General features: G+C 30.6%; 1 protein-coding gene across 7 annotated transcripts in view; it reads left to right on the top strand.

The window, feature by feature from the left end:
- The window catches only part of LOC102681760 (protein kinase C and casein kinase substrate in neurons protein 1), a 55,701-nt gene that overhangs the window by 31,016 nt on the left and 15,109 nt on the right, over nucleotides 1–9,576 (top strand). The window lies entirely within an intron of this gene.

The raw sequence follows: 9,576 nt of genomic DNA, 5'->3' as shown, positions 1-9,576 counted from the left end.
TTATCATAATTAGTTTTTTGATAATTTAATTTAAACTCGATTAAATTTTTATTTTCACATTAAACGAATATTTTGTTTTTAAAAAGCAATAAAAGAAACTTTTTTTTTTCTTTTTTTCGACTTTTAATCCGATAAAATTCTATTGTAATATTCAATACATTTTTGTGAACTTTATTTTTTATTGTTTATTGTTTGAAGCTTTTGTATCCTCATTAAAAAAACTTGCTTAATGTGTACTTTATCGATAATTTAATTCTTTATTTTAATTAAATTTCTGATTTTTACACGTACGACAATTTACAAGAAGAGAAAATAAAAATTTCCATTTCAAAAATCAATTTTAATTATGAACACTTTGCTAATAACCTGAAATAATATTCCAAGCGTTACACATATACCAATATAAGTATTCACACATCTATAAAAATAAAAATGGATGAATAATTATTACTATATCGTAGAATCCGATAATTGTGCTTTTTTCGACAATTTGACATTTCCGTGTGAAATTTTTACACATAGAAATTTTTGCTTTTTGTAACACTATTTTGTTTTCATTAAACAGATACATTATTCAGGATATTTTTATATTAAAATACTATTTTACTATTAACTTTGAATCTAAAAATGAATATTATAACGCTCAATTACATATCCTTGTGGATATTAATTAAATGTACTTTCGAACTAATGATACAACCAATACACATACAACATATGCACATAAAACATTATATTTCATAAAATATTAATTATAATGTACCGAAATACGACTATGAACACCTATAAAACGTACTCGTATATAATTTCTTATTACCTGTAACAAAATAATGCGCATATATTATTATACCGTATGTCATTACGCTATTCAATGACTTCAGTTATAACATACTTACATATACGAAATAACCACTTAAGGGTTAATAAGAAACTAATAATAAATATCAATTTAAATTACATGATTATAAATACATATAGTGACTCATGAAAATGTTCGAAAACTCGTAAATAAAACTGTTATACAATAAATGTGTTAAAATTAAACTTTGAGAGTATTAAGTTGTAATTAGTATAAAACATCGAGTATCGAAATTACATATGAAAATCTTTTTTAACGAAGAACGAAATATTCTTTAAAAATTCTTTAAAGTTTCAATGTTTTTTTTTTTTTCGATTTTTTAAACACAATTCCGATACAACATATGATAAAACAAATTTTCAAATTATAAAATGTTTCCATTTCATCGTTTTACAATAAAAAATATTTCCACAAAATTTTATTTGAAAGAATGCTAAAATTTTAAAAGTAATTTTCAAAAAAAAATAATTATTCCGCGCATCGTCTATTATATCCCGCGTACATACTTACATTAAAATTATTCAAGTTGGATGAATTTTCTGGTAACACAGTGTTGGAATGCCGGATAGATAAAGATTCAAAGGAATCTCGGAATCTCTTCCACTATTAAATCCAGTGGTGACTATATTGTGCGCGGTTACAATAATTAACGATATAATTACTATCTTTCTAGAACGGAGTTAAACGACCACTATTACGCGAGGGATATTTTAAATAAGTCGAGAGAGCCATACTCTGTGCCATACCCTGTGCTTTTCCTTCTAGTTGAATTATGGTAAACCGCTAGCCATGTTTCTCTACCTCGGCCGCGTTCGAAATTAACTGTATCCTTGGCAAAGGAAACGTAGTCTCTGGACGCGTCTACCTCATCCTCACCGTGTAATTTCCCACTTTTCTATTTTATTTTTCCTCGCGGGAGCGTAATCTCTCCTATATAGCTGAGCCATAGGAGAATCGAGGAACACTCGAAGAACCGACTCGCGCCATTATGTACAAGGAATGCCACGGTATGAATATAAATATTCCATGTTAATTTATGCAAATACAGAGAGATATTACGTCGAAAAGTAACAATTTCACTTTGGAACACGAAGAAACTTTATATATAATCTAATTTAATGGAATCGTAATAAATTGAATTTCGATATTCTCGAATTTGCGAAGTTGTCAGAATGATTGATATTTTAGAGGTAAGAAATGGAAATTACAAGAGTCAATATTTTGATCAATTTATCGTATGTAATAATCGTAATAATCGAATGTAATATATATTTGTAGTATGTAATAATTTTGATATAAAATATGAAACTATGATTGAAATTGTAAATTATAGAAATTTTCACAAAATTATACAATATTATATAAATTAATTATATAATATTTAATATATAATTATATAATATTTATGTATATATAATAAATTATATAATATTACAAATGTTCAAATTCGAAAGATTGGATTGTAGTTTCTATTTCGTATATTCGTAAAAGAAAAATTTCATCGAAAATGAATAAAAAATACGATTCGAAAATGAATAGGAAAATGGTAGAAAACTGGAGAGTTCTATTTAATCAAGTTTTCGAAACACGTGAATGTTGCACGAATGACAAAATACCCGGTAGAACTTGATAATTTAAGGAAGTTGAGAAGGGAAGAGGAAGGATCCAACTTCTGAATGCTGCAACATAACCTTTGTTTCGTTATTTTCGTATGTTATTACGTGTGCAGACGCATGTTACGGTTTCGCTTCGTTACACGCTCGCGCACACTTGGCTCTTCGAAATATGTTTTCTCGTGCATCTTTCTTTTTTTTTTTTTTTTTTTTTTTCTTTTTTCCCCCTTTCTTTTTTCCTTGCAAATCCAAGTATCCTTTTTCGACTTGCACGAAAGAGGTTATGAATCGGATATAATCAAGATAGTAGGATACTAGTAAGAATTATTAGTTCAGCTAGTTCGCGTTATAATTCTTCGATGATCGAGAATTTGATGGTACGATGAAAAGATATCCATCAACATTAGAATTGCTAAACGAGTCAAATTGAATTTTGTCAGTATAATTGCACGGGTTAATAATACATAAACAAATGAAATAAATTTTATAAAGTAGACAGAGTACACGAGTGAGAGAATTCCTCCAAATCCAAAGATGATCATTTTCATCCTTCCTTCCTCCGTATAATATAAGATACGAAGATATTTCTTTATTTCTTTTTTTAGAGAGATCGTGGAGGTGAATGAACCTCCTCTTCTCCGAATAATGGCTGGAAAAGAATTTTTCGACCATCAGTTCGGAAACGTTGATACGACACACAATTCACAATGATGCACACGTGAAATTAAAATGAAAATCAAACTAAGCGCGCGTGTAAAATAAATAAATAAATGGCGAGAAATATTTTAATCAACGACAATAAATTCTTTTTGCAACAACGACGCCATTCAACTTTGATTCACCGTTAATCAAAGCTCTCGTCCTGGTCTAATACTGATCATTAACCTTGACTTTCCTCGCCGATACGAATTAATTCGATCATAGCTCGTCGAGTAACGTCCCTATCTGACCCTGTTTACGAGGCAGGGAGATGATAATTAATCTACGGCAGCTTCCTAACTTCCATTCCATTCCATTCCGGTATTTTTAAACCGACCGATAATTAAATTAAAGGAATGGAAAAAATAATTATGACAAAAGGAAAGTTTGGGCGGAACGTCGTTAATTAAAAGTTTGAATCCGTGGCGTGAAATTACCGTACAAAAATACCATGTTCCGTGATAATTCAAATGGATATCCGACACGATATTTCGTATATTTTAAAAATATAAAATTTTATATTTGGCAAATAACGAAGTGGCAGAATTTGGAAAGAAATAGAGATCTTTATAACTCACGTATCATATCATTTCAATCATTATTAATAAAATTATCGAAATAATTAAATTGAAAAGAATCGTTTGATAAAGAGATCCTCGTCTAACATGATTTTCAGAAAACGATTCGCTTCGAATTTTCGTATATAAAATATAAAAAATAATTTTCCAAATTTTTTCCAGATTATTATTATTACTGCTCAACTAATCTCCATTATTCACTTCGTTTGGCAAATGACCAAGCAAACAGATACGTAAAAAATCGAGATATGAATTATAATAATTGTTAATTATCGTTCATACCAATCTCAGATTGCCATAATTAAACCCATAAACGTCTCGCTTCGGTTCGAAATCTCCTTGGATTCCGTCGGCGAAAATGAAATCTCGTCGGCCCGGAGATGAAACACGGCGTTGAAATTTGTCGGAACCTTTACGCCCCGAATATTTCAAGAACTCTCCCTCCTCTCCCCCCCGTGTCACTCCGCTCGCTACTCTCATCCATTTTCCAGCCTTTTGTTGGAATTTCGCTTACTTAATACTACGTGGTGAAAAGAATTTGGAAAACGGCAAGTGGCTCGAAGGAGACGATGAAAAGAAGGAAAATGGAGGAGGGGAAGTTGTAGGAAGTAGTAGTGATTCTCTATGGCTCGAAACTCGTCACACTACGTTGCTTCGGTTAATCGAAGGATCGGCCAATTAGATGATTTTATCCTTAGCATCGTGTCTCTGTGTCTTCTTAAATTATTGTAAAAGTATTGCAAAAGTTTTCTCGTACGATACTTAGTTTCCTTTCTTTTCGATATCTAATTTCTTCGTAATAATTTGTTTGAAATATGGACGTTTTTAAAAATGGTTTATCGTTCTCTCGAAATTTCCTCGAATGAGAATTGTATTTCCAAAGAAATTGAAAATTGAAAATTTTATGATATTGAGGATGATATTGAGAAGGTGTTGAGAAGGAACGTAGAATTTTTTTTCTATATTTTCTTTTTTGAAAGTTTTTGAATCAGGAATATCAAATCTTATGTGCAATCTTATGATTGGTGCAATTTCTTAAATGTGCGTTTAATAATCAATGATAGAATCTACAGTAATTATAATTTCAATTGTGAATATTCAATTAGAGGAAAAAAGAAGAGTATGAATGAGATACATTGTGAGAAATATATATATAAAGAAATGTCAAATGCGAACAGCATAGGGCAAGTTTGTGTATAAATCTCAAAGGAGGATTTTCAGCATAAAGAAAGGATTTGAATCTGGATCGATGCTGAAATAGGTCTTGACAAAAAGCTCTTTTGTTCGAGGAAGACAGCCCCTTGAATTGAAGAGGCTCGTGCAACTTTGTATTGCTATGCCAATTTCTATCTTCATTTACAATTGCTGTTCGTATTTTTAGTTTTTTTCTTTTTTTTTTTTTTTCTTTTTTTCGTTGCGACGAAATTACAAATCCGATCAAAATCAAAATTTTATTCAAAGATTCATCCGACGTAATTCAATATCTCGAATAAAATAAAATTTAAATCGAGATATGAAAAAATATTAAAAGTAATCGATCCTTTGATCGATTTTCTCTTTTTTGATAATCTCTCTTTTTTTTTTTTTTAATCATCTTAAAAGCGCCATACATTAATAAATATGAGAAATATCGTTTTCGATAAGAATAAAAATTATTCTTCGTCTCTTCAATTGTTCTGTAAAAAAAAAAGATTCGTCATATTTCGTTTATTTTAAATTTACTAAATATTCGTTTATTCTTATGATATTTCTTTATTGCAAAGATGCAATTGATGATTTCCAAGTGTCATGACCCGTCTTCTAACCCGTATGACGTCATCAACTAAAGGGCTTTTTGTCCAAGGCCAATGGAAAAAGCTTGGCCTAATTGCAACGTACCTTGTGTTTTCCAACTCTCGAAATTCTAAGAGAATACAACCAACAAACATTCCGTGTTTCTCTAAACGTAATACAGAGTACAATATAGAAAAATACATATAATGGAACTATTAAAAGCACATACATATTCATTATAAGATAACTAAGATACGAATTTTTGTCACCACCTAGTCCTATAACAATAAGATACTATCGGATAAAGAAATACGTAATATTATTGTGTTATAATTATTTTGATATCGTTGCGATTATTTGTTTTATCAGCTTTCCAATCTGTATTTACATACAGTGTTTAATTAAGGACAAGCAAGTAAAACTTATAATTCAACTTTTATAATTTTGTTTATTCTTATTATTTTTATCATTGATTTTTCTTTTTTTTTTTTTTCTTTTTTTTTTTTTTTTTTTCTTTTTTTTTTTTTTCTTTTTTCATGCATATCTCTGATTATCTCGGATCAATTCTCGAAAAGAAAAATATATATAATTATTACATCGAGTTAAAAATTTCGTTTTTACGTACGTTTTCTCTTTACGTACGAAAATCTGGCAATTTGCCTGAAAGCTTTCACTATTCATCCCGCAAACTAACCTAAAAATACACGCAAAACCGGAAACTAACGGGCCACTATTTTGCGACATTCGTTCACATGCAGAATGGATAATGAAATTTTCTTCTTCTTCTTCTTCGATTAATATATTTTTATTTTAAAAAAAAAAATCTAAAAAGATCCAATTCGATTTTATACAAAATACGATTATTATATAATAATCAAAGATGAATATATGAATTTATATTCAATTCGATCGAATGAATTATGAATACAAACCGATTGACATTCGGTTCGTTTAATTTATCGGAATTCAATAACCGGACTAACCTAGATTTATATTTAGGGAATAGCTCGATATCATCCAACGCGAGATAAAATATGTAAAATGAACAGATAAGGATAACAATACCGTGTAACAATACCTTCTATCGATTGGAATTGTAAATTAATGATACGTACGTACGTATACACTAATGATACGATATATAAAAATTACGTGATAATTTCCTTTCATATATTTTAGCTTCACGAAAACCTGCGGATGCATACGCACTTATATAAGTTTTGCTGCCTTTCGATCTTTTTATCAAAGCGACGAAACGCATTAACCCATTTTATTTCAATCGTGCCGTAAAATTGGGTGTATTATACGGATACTGCACATAAATTCAAGGACGTAATGAAAAGCGTAACCGGGTCGATCTCCAGTAACCTCGTGTCGTCGACAGATTGCTGTTACACTGTTTCATTGTCAAACGCACGACGATATCCAAATCACGATATAATCGAGTTAATTTAATATTTTTTATGTTGACAATATCGCCAAATTTATTATTGAAATTCGATTTTTTCAGAAATCATAAATATCGATTTATCCGTGCAATTAGAGATTCAGATAATTTCCAAATTATCAAATAACCAAGAATCTAAATTTCGATACAAATTTTTTTTCAATCTCCGAATATTTGAAATCAATGAGAAAATATCGAAGAAAAATTGTTCTCGACGCGCATTGTTCATAGCCAAATTTACGATGAAACTTTTTTCTCCAAATTCCCAGAATATTGCAGGATATAAATATGCATCGAAGTTAAGAAAAAGTAAAGAAATTTCGACTCGATGAAATTTTTTTTAATATTTCGACTATCAAATGCAATCATCGATCTGCCCTGAATATAATTTATTCAAAACCATCCAACGTGAAAGGATGATTCTTCGTTCACCGTTCGCGAATCTATTCCTCTTCAGGTAAAGGGGTACATTGAGAACATGAATTGCCCAACGTGTCGCCACAGAAAGAGCCTCATTTCCCTGCACAATCACGTTTCCGGTGCTCTTTGAGACGCTTCAGAAAACCATCTAGGAACCAAGGAGTTAAGAAGTTGGTGGGCAAGAGAGGTCAACATCTCTATCCCCATTTACCTCGAAGATAGTTCGAGTTCGATCCTCGAAAGATAATTTTCCGAATGAGATGCGTGTTAAAAATTTATCAATCGATTTTTTTTTTTTTTTTTTAGTTTTAACAAATATCGATAAATAAATATCTCTTCGCGTAGGTTGGAAAAATTTATCGTAAAGTAGTTGATCGAGTTGTTACGTAAAAAAAAAAAAAGTGTTTCGTTAAATTATCGACAGATTGTCGATAACCGTCAGATACGTGGAAGTGAAGATGTTATCTCACTTCCTGAACTTTTCTCCATAAATTGGACGAGTTCTGAACGATTATCTGGTATATTCAGTGGAAATAATAATTTCTCGATGCGAAGTGAATTATCGAATTTATTTGATGAAAATATTAAATTAATTTTCCCGCGCGCATTTTCTTTATTTTTAATCCTTCATTGGGCAAAAATCTGTTAAAGTTAGAGTCGAATGACGAATAAAAAGAAATAGGTTAGAATTTGTACTATTTCTACGTTCATTTTATCATTTTAAATCTTCGCAATAGATTCTAAGATCTAAGTCTTCTTTAATACGCGAATATGAATCTTGAACAAATGCACGCTACGTTGAAACTTTTCATTTATAGAAACCCATTCCATTTATAGTTTTAAATTCGATTCGATAAAGTAAATGAATTTTTCGAACGAGTAATATTTTATTTTCTCTACAACTTTTTCGCGAATACGGAATTAGGCCAGCAACGTTTATCACACACGTCCCGTTCCCAAAAAATGAATAAACAAGGATATGCATATAGAGGCGCATAGTTGGCGCAAAAGGAATTCGATACACGTAAACGTTCTTACTCTCTTCCTCCTCCTCCCCCCCCCCCATACGGGATCGCTTTTAAAGGCCGCCCATTTCCTTCTGCCTGTTGTGTTCCCACCATTGTATTCACCGTTGCATCGCGACACGAATTCCACGAGACGAGACGAGATTTGTGATCTCTTGTGGTATCACTCACGTGCCTTTAGTTAACAATCTGTTTAAAAGTAGTCTGCCAGCTTGTTCGTTCTTCCGTTCTTGCCAGCCGGTTTACTCTTTCGGCTTTCCAATGTATATATGATTATCCGTTTAGATAAGGCAAGAAATCTTGTGCATTTCTGCTCAACATCTTATCTTAATGGATGAATAAGAGAGAGCATTCGAAATAAAATTATTTATATTTCTCGTTGGAAAATTGCACGCGTAGTTATCAGAAAATTTAAATTTGTTGATAACTGTCTGTTGGAAAAAACGTGCACGTTATTTATTATCAATTCAGATCCATTTTCAGATTTCACTAAAATTCTTCTTGCTATCTTTTATTTTTATCCTTTCCATGTGTGCGTGCAGTTTATTTATAATTATGTTTATAACAAGCGTGCACAGAGACAAAGACGAATACGCGTGTAAAAGTTTCTTCAACGTATACTCTTGTCTATTAATATGACAGTGTGAAAATATAACATTCTGGTGTAATCGTTTATTGATAATCGTTTATTTTTACGTGAAACTTAATTGAATTTAATCTTGTCTTCTTTATTATTGGAAACGATTGTCATGGCCGAGTGTAATATCGATATAATTAAAAAATTACAATTTTTTTTTTTTTAATTGTTAATATTGAAATTATATTTAACGTATTTATAAAAATTGGAAACAGAAAATTTCGTTAAAATCGTGTTACATTTATCTTAAAATACGTCTCGTTCCCATCAGATATAATAATACAAAAATTGGTTGACAACGTGTATACATCGAATCGTTTCTACAAGAAACGTTAATCACGTTTATTCTCATCTCGCAATATATCTTATCAACATTTTTTTCTCGCCGACAATTTTATCACACCGGTGTAGAAAAAACAAATTTAAAAAAAAATACGACGATCAAAGATAAATTTTCCCCCTTTTATTGACCAAAATTTTTATTGATCGCAACGTTTTATCGATAGAATTAAATATTAGAATTTA

The sequence above is a fragment of the Apis dorsata genome, unplaced genomic scaffold (genome assembly GCF_000469605.1).
Source record: "Apis dorsata unplaced genomic scaffold, Apis dorsata 1.3 scaffold_74, whole genome shotgun sequence".
Taxonomy (NCBI): Eukaryota; Metazoa; Arthropoda; class Insecta; order Hymenoptera; family Apidae; genus Apis; species Apis dorsata.
This window is presented reverse-complemented; position numbering and strand designations above follow the sequence as displayed.